Consider the following 12,274-nt stretch of genomic DNA (forward strand, 5'->3'; position numbering starts at 1 on the left):
AAAATTTAAATACAGTGAAATGCAAAGCTCTTTGTTTTTGCAAAGCTCTTAGTTGTATAATTTGATGTGTTTTGATAAACATACATATCTATTAAACTTACATACCAATCAAGATTTTCTATCACTCTGTATTAGTTTCACCTGCTCAACAATTTTACATAAAGGTAATCATACTGGTCATAGCAAACATCCTCTTGCAACAACACAAGAGAAGACTCTACACATGGACATCACCAGATGGTCAACACCGAAATCAGACTGATTATATTCTTTGCAGCCAAAGATGGAGAAGCTCCATACAGTCAACAAAAACAAGACCAGGAGCTGACTGTGGCTCAGATCATGCCAAATTCAACTTAAATTGAAGGAAGTAGGGAAAACCACTAGACCATTCAGGTATGACCTAAATCAAATCCCTATGATTATACAGTGGAAATGAGAAATAAATTTAAGGGACTAGATCTGATAGAATGAGTACCTGATGAACTATGGACGGAGGTTGGTGACATTGTACAGGAGACAGGGATCAAGACCATCCCCATAGAAAAGAAATGCAAAAAAGTAAAATGGCTGGCTAGGGAGGCCTTACAAATAGCTGTGAAAAGAAGAGAAGAGAAAAGCAAAGGAGAAAAGGAAAGATATAAGCATCTGAATGCAGAGTTCCAAAGAATACCAAGAAGAGATAAGAAAGCCTTCCTCAGTGATCAATGGAAAGAAATAGAGGAAAACAACAGAATGGGAAAGACTAGAGATCTCTTCAAGAAAATTAGAGATACCAAGGGAACATTTCATGCAAAGATGGGCTCGATAAAGGACAGAAATGGTATGGACCTAACAGAAGAAGAAGATATTAAGAAGAGATGGCAAGAATACACAGAAGAACTGTACAAAAAAGATCTTCATGACCCAGATAATCACGATGATATGATCACCGACTGTGATGTCAAGTGGGCCTTAGAAAGCATCACTACGAACAAAGCTAGTGGAGGTGATGGAATTCCAGTGGAGCTATTTCAAATCCTGAAAGATGATGCTGTGAAAGTGCTGCACTCAATATGCCAGCAAATTTGGAAAACTCACCAGTGGCCACAGGACTGGAAAAGGTCCGTTTTCATTCCAATCCCAAAGAAAGGCAATGCCAAAGAATGCTCAAACTACCGCACAATTGCACTCATCTCACATGCTAGTAAAGTAATGCTCAAAATTCTCCAAGCCAGGCTTCAGCAATACGTGAACCGTGAACTTCCTGATGTTCAAGCTGGTTTTAGAAAAGGCAGAGGAACCAGAGATGAAATTGCCGACATCCGCTGGATCATGGAAAAATCAAGAGCGTTCCAGAAAAACACCTACTTCTGCTTTATTGACTATGCCAAAGCCTTTGACTGTGTGGATCACAATAAACTGTGGAAAATTCTGAAAGAGATAGGAATACCAGACCACCTGACCTGCCTCTTGAGAAACCTATATGCAGGTCAGGAAGCAACAGTTAGAACTGGACATGGAACAACAGACTGGTTCCAAATAGGAAAAGGAGTACGTGAAGGCTGTATATTGTCACCCTGCTTATTTAACTTCTATGCAGAGTACATCATGAGAAACGCTGGACTGGAAGAAGCACAAGCTGGAATCAAGATTGCCAGTAGAAATATCAATAACCTCAGATATGCAGATGACACCACCCTCATGGCAGAAAGTGAAGAGGAACTCAAAAGCTTCTTGATGAAAGTAAAAGTGGAGAGAGAAAAAGTTGGCTTAAAGCTCAACGTTCAGAAAAACGAAGATCATGGCATCTGGTCCCATCACTTCATGGGGAATAGATGGGGAAACAGTGCAGTGTCTGACTTTATTTTTTTGGGCTCCAAAAATCACTGCAGATGGTGACTGCAGCCATGAAATTAAAAGATCCTTACTCCTTGGAAGGAAAGTTATGACCAACCTAGATAGCATATTCGAAAGCAGAGACATTACTTTGCCAACAAAGGTCTGTCTAGTCAAGGCTATGGTTTTTCCAGTGGTCATGTGTGGACGTGAGAGTTGGACTGTGAAGAAAGCTGAGTGCCGAAGAATTGATGCTTTTGAACTGTGGTGTTGGAGAAGACTCTTGAGAGTCCCTTGGACTCCACGGAGATCCAACCAGTCCATTCTAAAGGACATCAGTCCTGGGTGTTCTTTGAAAGGACTGATGCTAAAGCTGAAACTCCAGTAGTTTGGCCACCTCATGCGAAGAGTTGACTCATTGGAAAAGACTCTGATGCTGGGAGGGATTGGGGGCAGGAGGAGAAGGGGACGACAGAGGATGAGATGGCTGGATGGCATCACCGACTCGATGGACATGAGTTTGAGTGAACTCCGGGAGTTGGTGATAGACAGGGAAGCCTGGCATGCTGCAATTCATGGGGTCGCAAAGAGTCAGACACGACTGAGCGACTGAACTGAACTGAACTGAACTGAATCATACAGGGAAGGGCTTCCCTGGTGGCTCAGACTGTAACGAATCCGCCTGCAGATTGGAAGACCTGGGTTCAATCCCTGGGTTGGGAAGATTCCCTGGAGGAGGGCATGGCAACCCACTCCAATATTCTTGCTTGAAGAATCCCCATGGACAGAGGAGATACCTAGCAGGCTAGAGTCCATGGGGTTGCAAAGAGTCGGACACGACTGAGAGACTCATCAAACAATCATACAGTATGTGCTCTTTTGCATGCATCTTCTTTGCTCAATACACCATGTTTGAGATTCATGTGTTGTTGCACAAATCCGCTCTGCAGTATTCTGTTGTATACATGTTCCACAATTTATCAATTTGCCTGTTGATGGATCTTTGGGTCATTTGGACCATTATAAATAAAGCTCCTATGAATGTTCATAAAGAAGTCTTTTTGGGAACATACATTTTCATTTCTCTTGGGCTGATACCCAGGAGTGGAACTGTTGCAGTTAAAGAAACAGCAATTCTTTAACTTTTAAGAGAGAAATGACAAACAGCTTTCCAAAATGGTTGTATAATTTTATACTCCCACTAACAACATATCAGAGTTTCAGGTGCTGCGCATTCTCACTAATGTTTGGAATTGGTAATGTGAAGTGGTATCTCACTGTGTTTTTCAGTAAATTTTATATATTATTTGTGTTCAACAAAGTGTACCTGTTTTAAGTGTAGAGTTTGATGAGCTCAACAAATGTATATATACGTGTATAACCACTATGATAATCAAGTACAGAACATTTTCATCACCCCAGAAGTTTCCTTGTGTCCCCTTTGCAATCAATTCCCATCCCCTCCCCAGCATCAGGAAACACTTATTTGCCTTCTATCACTGTAGATAAGCTTTGCCCATTGTACAACTTCACAAAAACTTATTCTTGCAGTATGTACTCATAGTGACCATGAATATGCACTACTGAAATCTTCTTTCAGAGAGTATATTTGATGATGAACCCACCTGCTGCCACTCTGGATCTACTCCCACATTTGCACCAAAGCCACACTTCCTTAGGCTGATCCCAGCCAATGCCAGAGAAGAGCAGGGCTACAAAGGCAGGCCTAATCCTGTGATTAAAAAGATTCTTCCAACAGGAATTTTGACTTGAAGACTCTTCATCAGCCTGACCAAACCTTTCTTGAACCTATGCTGCAGGACAAAACTCTTCATTTCCAATCCTCATTCTTTTCCTCTCTTCTTCCACAGATGTCAGACCTGTATCTGGGTCTGAGGCTCTCTGTGCCTTCCACTGGTCTGTCCATGTGGTGATTTAAAATATATCCACAAATTCATTGACACATCCTTCAAAAGGTAGAGTCAATTTCCTTCCTCTTGAGAATGGACTAGACTCAGTGACTTGCTTCTGTATATAAATAAAATAAAACAAGGCAGAAATGATGATACCTAACTTCAAACACTGTCATTAAAAGGCATTGTAGCTCCCTCCTTACTTTCTGGCTTTGGGAGAAGACAGCTTCCATGTTATGAGAATACTCAAGTAGACCAATGGAGAGTCCTACATGGTGAGGAGTTGAGGTTTCAAATAGCCATTTGAATGAGCCATCTTGGAAGCAGATCATCCAGTCTCAGTCAAGCCTTCAGATTACTGTAACCCCATTTTGACATCTTGACTACAACCTCATGGTTGTAGGACTACAATCCTAAGCCAAAACCACTCACCTAATTTGCTCCTCAATTTTCAGATCCTTAAAGACTGTGTGAGCGCTACCTTGGTGGTCTAGTGGTTAAGAATCCACCTGCCAATGCAGGGGACACAAGTTCGACCCCTGGTCCCAGAAGACCCCACATGCTGCGGAACAACTAAGCCCGTGTGCCGCAACTACTGAGCCTGTGCTCTAGATCCTGTGCTCTGCAACAAGAGAAGTCACTGCAATCAGAAATCCGGGCACAGCGATAAAAAGTAGACTGCTCCCACCTCTCCCCTGCTCACTGCAACTAGAGAGGAAACATGCAGGCAGCAACAAAGACCCAGTGCAGTCAAAAATAAATAAATCATCTTAAAAAAAAAGAAACTATGTTAGATAATATGTATTTGTTATTTTAGGCTGCTGAATTTTAGAGTAATCTGTTTCAAAACAATAGATAACCAATATTGTTGTTTTAGTCACTCAATCCTGTCCGACTCTTTTGCCGTGCCATGGACTGTAGCCCACTAGGCTCCTCTGTCCATGGTATTTCCCAGGCAAGAATACTGGAGTAGGTTGCCATTTCCTTCTCCAGTGGGTTTTCCCAACCCCTGGAGAACTGAACCTGTGTCTCCTGCATGACAGGCGGAGTCTTTATCACTGAGCCACTAGGGAAGCCAAGATAACCAATATACTCCCCTAATAAATCTCTTGCACATCTAACCACATCTTGGTATCTACTTCTCAGGAGACCAACACAACATTCTTGTGTTTTGTTTCTTTTGTTTCAACATAATGTATTTTTTATTTTTCATCTATGTTGTGTATACTTGTAGTTTCTTTTTATAGCTGAGTAGTATTCTATTGCATGAAGGTAACACAATTTGTTTATCCATTTTTTAATTGATGGTTGTGTTGTTTCCAGGTTATGGCTGTTATGAATAAAGTTGCTATGAAAAATGAATCTCTTTGTGAACATATATGTGTTCATTTTTCTGGGGTAAATGCTTAGGAGTGGAATTTCTAAGTTATAAAGGTTTAGATTTATAAAAAGCTCCAAATACTTTTTATAAAGAAATTATAACATTTTATACTACTATTAGCCATATATGAGAGTTCTACATCCTTTCTAACATTTGGTGTTATTGGGTTTTTAATTATTGCCATTTTGTGAATAAGTAATGTTACACTGTAGGTATGTATATATATGTATATATGTATATATTTTGTCATGCCACAAGGCTTGTGGGATCTCAGTTCCCCAATCAGGTATTGAATCCAAGGAAAGCCTGAAACCTAATCACTGGGCCACAAGGGGACTGCCCACTGTGGTTTTAATTTGCATTTCTTTGGGACTAATGATGTTAAATGGTTTTTCCTATATTTATTGGTCATTTGTGTACCATCTCTTGTGAAAATCCATTCAAATTCCTTGTCCATTTTATAGCTGGGTTGAACTTTTGTCTTTTCTGGGCTGATTTGTAGATTTTTAAAAAATATATTCTGGAATAGGTTATTTGTCAGATTGGTCATTTTGATTTAATTTTGTTTTATACTTCTGTAAAACATTTATATGATTCTAATGTCAAATTTACAAAATAAGATAAATTTTAAAAATCTACTTTCCATCCTTGGCTGCCTTACAATCTGTTTCTCTTTCCTCCTAGAGGTAATTTTTTTAAGTTTTTGGTTTATCTTTGGAGTCGCTATTTACCTTTTCTCTCTCACTCCCCATTTGATAAGGCAGGAAATCAGATTGGCTCTAGCTTTGAAATACTGTGTGTCTAGCATCCCACCATCTCCACTGACCCTGCTCTGATCTGAGCTACATCCCTGCTCATCCAGGTTACTGCAAGTTGCTTGCCTGGTTTCCCACTTTATTATTTTTAACCAGGGCCCCTCAGACCCCTAGGTGTCAAAGGTCCTGGGGTGATCAAAGACCAGTACTGGTCATGAAGAGAGTGGTTTCCCACTTTAAACCTTCCAACCTTTACAGTCTATTCTCAGTACAGCAGCCAAAGTGATACTGTAAAAATCTGTCAAATGATATCACTCCTCTGTTTAAATGCCTGCATATAGGACTTCCCTGGTGGTCCAGTGGTTAAGAATCTACCTGCCAATTCAGGGAACACTGGTTCAACCCCTGCTCTAGGAAGACACCACACGCAGCCAGGCAGTTAAGCCCGTGTGCCACAATGACTCTGCCCAAAGCCCATGCTCTGCAACAAGAGAAGCACCACAACTAGAGTAGCCCCCACAAGTCGTTGCTTGTGGGAACTAGAGAACACGGGTGCACAGCAACGAAGACCCAGCACAGCTTAAAAAAAAAAAAAAAGCCTGCATATGTTTCCTATTTCACTCAGAGTAAAAACCTAATAGTAACTAACAATGCCAACAAGGCCCTACGTGATCTGGCCTCTATTATTACCAATCTCATCTCCTATTTCTCTTTCACTCCTCTGCTCCAGGCACAGTGGGCTCCAGCTATGCCTTGAATGTACCAGGCATACTGCTACTTAGGGACTTTGAATTGGCTATCTTCTCAGCCTACAAGACTCTCTACCACATAGCCAAATGACCAAAACCCCTTGCTTCCTTTAAGTCTGCTCTAGTCTCATCTTAATAAGGCCCACCCTAACCAGCCCCTTTCAAATTGCAGCCTTTCCTGCTGCTTCACCACTCTTCCCCATCACCACACCCTGCTCCAGCATTCTCAGTCACCCTTATCATGATGATTTCTTTTTTGCCACAGTACTAATCACGTTCTGACATACTATATACCCATCTATTATTTTTTATCTGTCCCTCCCCACTAGAACATAAGCTCCACAAGAGCAGGGACCTCTGTGTTTCTTTTGCTGGCACACAGTAAGTGCTCAATACACATCACTGAATGAATGACTTAAAAATGAATTCTGGGCATTCCGAGGGGAAAAGAGACAACCTGAACAGAAAGTGTAAGAATGACTGAGGGAAAGGCAAGTGGTTCAGACTGACTAAATGAAGGGGTTAATGCAAGGTATTTGGAGGAAGTATTGTTAGAAAAGGAAGTAAACACATATGATGAAGGATCAAGAAGGGATAAGGAATTCCCTGGTGGCGTATAGGTTAAGAATCTGCCTGCCAGTGCAAAGGACATGGGTTAAATCCCTGGTCTGGGAAGATACCACATGCCACAGGGCAACTAAGCCTGTGTTGCACAACTACTGAGCTCACAGGCCTAGAGGCCGTGAGCCACAACTACTGAAGCCACCGCAGTGAGAAGCCCACCCACTGCAATGAAGAGTAGCCCCTGTTCACACCAACTAGAGAAAGCCCAAGTGCAGCAACAAAGACCCAGTACTACCAAAAAAAAAAAAAAAGGAAAGAGAACTGATGAGAAGACAAACTATTTCTGAGTTAACTTATATACCAAGTACATCATGAGAAATGCTGGGCTGGGTGAAGCACAAGCTGGCATCAACATTGGCAGGAGAAATATCAATAACCTCAAATATGCAGATGACACCACCCTTATGGCAGAAAGAAAAGAACTAAAGAGCCTCTTGATGAAAGTGGAAGACGAGAGTGAAAAAGTTGGCTTAAAACTTAACATCCAGAAAACTAAGATCATGGCAACTGGTACCATCACTTCATGGCAAATAGATGGGGAAACAGTGAAAGACTTTATTTTGGTGGGCTCCAAAATCACTGCAGATGGTGACTGCAGCCATGAAATTAAAAGACGCTTGCTCCTTGGAAGAAAAGTTATGACCGATCTAGTGAAAGTGACCAATCTAGGCAGCATATTAAAAAGCAGAGACATTACTTTGCCAACAAAGGTCCATCTAGTCAAAGCTATGGTTTTTCTAGTAGTCATGTATGGATATGAGAGTTGAACTATAAAGAAAGCTGAGCACTGAAGAACTGATGCTTTTGAACTGTGGTGTCAGAGAAGACTCTTGAGAGTCCCTTGGACTGCAAGATCCAACAGTCCATCCTAAAGGAAATCAGTCTTGAATATTCATTGGAAGGAATGATGCTGAAGCTGAATCTCCAATACTTTGGCCATCTGATGTGAAGAACTGACTCATTTGAAAAGACCCAGATGCTGGGAAAGACTGAAGGTGGGAAGAGAAGGGGATGACAGAGGATGAGATGGTTGGGTGGCATGACCAACTCAATGGACGTGAGTTTTGAGTAAACTCCAGGAGTTGGTGATGGACAGGGAGGCCTGGTGTGCTGCAGTCTGTGGAGTCGCAGAGTTGGACACAACTGAGCAACTGAACTGTACTGAACTGAATGTTGTAAAGGTAACAATATTTCTGCAATCCAAGTAAGTACTCCTTGAAGGAAAGTGACTCTATTATATGAAATCTTGAAAAAATGATGCAAAATTTAATTCACACACAGGCATGGCCTCAAAACTAAGTATTACATTTTGCGCCTTTTTACCACCATCCTCTTCATCATCACATGAAAATCCTTAGAGATTCCTATAGTAAGAGCAACTTCATTCAGACTAAAGGAAAAGGTGGTTGTCAGAGACCACAGCCAAACACTAACTTTCATTTCAGACACTAATCAAACAGAAAATTGAAAATAATATCCATAAATATTTCTTTTTTACTTTTGGAAATGATTTTCTTTAAGAGAAGAGTGTGGAGAGCGAGGGAAGAAAAAGTTTCTTCATTGTCCGTTTCAACGCTCTGCACAGGGAGGGGAAACCCAGTGCCCTGATCTTCCCATTACTTAGTGAACAAATTATAATTAGGACAATTATGCAACAAATGTTTATTGTGGGCTTCTTCTGTGTGCAAGATAGAGTAGTAATAAATGCAGACTTCTTCCCCATCTCAAACTTCTTAGAGATTATTTTACTCAGTGCCTCATTAGAGGTTATTTCACTCGGTGCCTTTGCAGATAAACCATGCGAAGAGGTGACCCTATGGTTGCTGGTGTATATTACGATCCTAGTATTCTCCCCAAAAGCCAAGGATAAGCTTCTGACACAGCAATCCTGTAATTCAACACACCTCTCTCTTTGTAAAGAATGCTTTAATAGGCACAACTGAGTACAGGGTAGGAATGTGAGCTGCATACAGCTCCTTTTGTATATCTTGGTTGATAAGACCATGCAATCCAGCACAGCCAGCTGGAATTCTGCCAAATGAGCTGAGATTCCCCAGAAAACTGACATTCACTGGACTAGCAGGGAGGAGCCAGTACATTTTCTTTACGAATTATCAGAGCTAGCCTAAGTCCTATGGAGACCCTAAGTATACAAAGGACGATGGTGCCTTCCTCTCTCACACATACACAATTCTAGATGAGAGTAGTTCATTCCAATAAATTTCTCATTTTCTCATGAGGATAACTTTAATAATTTAAATACCAAAAATGAAATTATTTCCAAAAAAAACATAGAAATGCCCCTCCTACTTTGTTAAGTATGTGTATAATTTACCTGTTGCGTATTTATCACTATATATTATGAACTGACAAAGGTCTGGGCGCTGAGAATCCCTTAAATGGCTTAAACTTGGCCAAGGCTACAATTACCTTTCAAACCATTTACAATCTGTAATACCTTTTGCCTTGCGCCCACTCCCATGCATACCCAAGCAAAGAGCCTGTAATAGTGTCTTCCTTTGATATCTACCCTAACTTCCTTTTTCAGTGATAGATCCTTAGAGACCCCTTCCACAATTCAAGGATCCTTCATCACAAATAGTTTGGAAAGCACAGATTGTAACCACTATATTTGCCAATGCTATATGACAAGAAATGTGGAAGAAACTATAGAATAGCAGAATTTCCAAAAGATCATACCTGGTCAGTTTGAGGGGTAAACAGTTAAATGAAACACTACAGCAGGCTCTATAACCATCACACACTACTGAACATGCTTCACAATCACGTATATCATAGGTTCTCAGTTGGATGGGTCTTTGAATGCTCCTGCCACAGCAAACTATTCCTAAACACAAAATAGGGTTTTAAATACTTTGCAATTCATATATAAATCTATTTCTTTAAAATTTTTATCCAATTTCTATGCCTTGTACATATAGGCAATCTGTTTTCTGTCTGCAGTTGCAGAATTCTGGCACATAAATACTAACATTCCAGGTTTTTTTTAGTCCCATCACAGTCTGTATTTAGGGACTTCCCTGGTGGTTCAGACAGTAAAGAATCCACCTGCAATAAAGGAGACCTGAGTTTGATCCCTGGGTCGGGAAGATCCCCTGGAGAAGGACATGGCAACCCACTCCAGTATTCTTGCCTGGAAAATCCTATGGACAGAGGAGCCTGGTGGGCTATAGTCTATGGGGTCAGGACACAACTGAGTGACTAACAGTTTAACTTTCCTTTACCAGTCTGTATTTGCAGCTCTAATTAATAAAAAAGCCAATTCTAGCAGGGCCTGACATCACAGGCCTGAATTGCTGCCCCTATCATCTGATCAGTGTGCGGTCCTTCTTTACAGAATTCAGATCTATTGTCTAATCTCTTTGTCAAAATTGATGAAAGCAGAGCCTGTGCTTAACTGCAGATGACCGTTATACTGAGGCCCTGTGCTAGTTAAAGGCCTCAGCTCTACAGTTGCTATGGTAACTGTCCCCTTCCTCTCCCTACAACCTATTCTGGCTCTGCCTCCATGTGGCACTCTTTTCTGATTGCAGAAAAGGGGAGGCTTACACATCCATTTGTGCTCTTTGCCAGACTGAGATTTGCAAATGGGGGGCGGGTGGGTAGAGCACAGCACTGTCTCATGTGTCAAATAGGGTGAGGCATCCCCACCATTTTACATACCACTGTATTATTTCTGTTACACAAAGGATTTTCAGGGCCCTGTCCATGTTTTTTTTTTAATTTGAGGTGTAACTGACATATAACACTATGTTAGTTTCAGATAGGGCCATATCCAAATTGCAGAATGGATGTTTTGCTAAACAAATGCTCCATGATAAGAACCAGGGCTACTGTGAGGTACTTAAAATGCAGACACTGTCCAACCCTCCTCAAGGCCTCCAGAGAGGAGGTGAATCAGAAGGTGGCTCACAGACAGCCGTGCTGAATCAGGCACTGTGCTCCTTTCTTCCCTGTACCATCCGGAAAGTGTATGGCATAGGGAAGCCACAAAAGTACTGCTGGAGTCCTAGGGCAGAAGGCAAGCTCTTCTCCGTGTGATACACATACAGAATGACTCAGTATCCTGGGTAAAAGAAGATACAGGAGTGCAGAGTAGGTGGTGGGGACAGGCTGAGGAAAGGAGGGGGTGGGAGTGTGGATTAGGCTTTTAGCACCACACCACTGTCACAGGATGTTCCAGGCAATCATAAAACAGTGCCAGCCTCCTTAGTACATCCTCTGGTTTTGGTTCTTTTTTTTGGAAGGGCCAATCTCTTTCCTTGTTCAAACATTGTCCCTTCTGTTTTGAGAATTCCCTGGGGGAAGTAATACCATTGTCTCCCAAGGTTACCCAATTCACTGTGTCACAAGTAGTTGGGAAGGACTCTTCTGGGTTTTACTCAAACCCCCCTTGCTGCAGTCTGAGCTCATTGCACTCAGTAGAGATGGAGACAAGCCAACCACTATCTTCGGAATAACAACTCACCAGGGACTCAGGGCCGGAAGGTCATTCTGTCCGTCCTGATACTGCACAGCCTTCCAGAGCACACCCAGGGCCTGGGGCAATGAGGACAGAAAAACCGAGGACGGAATCTAGGACCCTGGCAGGCAGTGACAGGAGGGAGGAAAAAAACAAAAAACCTCCAAACAATGATAATACAGACACACCGACTGAAGGATACACCAAACTCAGAAGCAGAGAGGGACAAGATGGCTCCCCTCAGTACGGGCGAGGCTGCGGAACTGCCAGACAGCACTTATCCGGGAAAGACTACCTAGAAGCTTCTTCTGGCGCGGAGGCAAGAGACTCGCCCCTCCACCCGGCCCGCAGAGCCCCCACCCCTACTCTAGCCCGAGTATCAGCTCCCTCTGGAAAACAAGTGATGACGGAGGGAGAAAGCCAACCCGCACCTCGGTACCCGCCCCCAAGTCCAGCGACACCGCAGAGCCGGAGCGTCGCGGCCGCGGCCCCGCCCCTGCGGCGCCAGTGCTCCGCCCCCTGACAGGCAGCAGCCAATGAGCGACTTCTGC

General features: G+C 42.4%; 1 protein-coding gene across 2 annotated transcripts in view; it reads right to left on the reverse strand.

The window, feature by feature from the left end:
- TP53BP1 (tumor protein p53 binding protein 1) overlaps window positions 1-12,058 on the reverse strand; it is a 93,996-nt gene extending 81,938 nt beyond the window's left edge. The window contains exons 1-2 of one of the 2 annotated variants that reach the window (XM_070775518.1): window positions 11,730-12,058; window positions 9,941-10,088 (exon numbers count right to left, since the gene is read on the reverse strand). The gene's annotated coding sequence lies outside the window, so the exon portion shown is untranslated. The remainder of the gene's footprint in view (window positions 1-9,940; window positions 10,089-11,729) is intronic. The other variant, XM_070775519.1, reaches the window with a different exon arrangement.
- Between the last annotated feature and the right edge of the window lie 216 nt (window positions 12,059-12,274).

The sequence above is a fragment of the Bos indicus genome, chromosome 21 (assembly GCF_029378745.1).
Source record: "Bos indicus isolate NIAB-ARS_2022 breed Sahiwal x Tharparkar chromosome 21, NIAB-ARS_B.indTharparkar_mat_pri_1.0, whole genome shotgun sequence".
NCBI lineage: Eukaryota > Metazoa > Chordata > Mammalia > Artiodactyla > Bovidae > Bos > Bos indicus.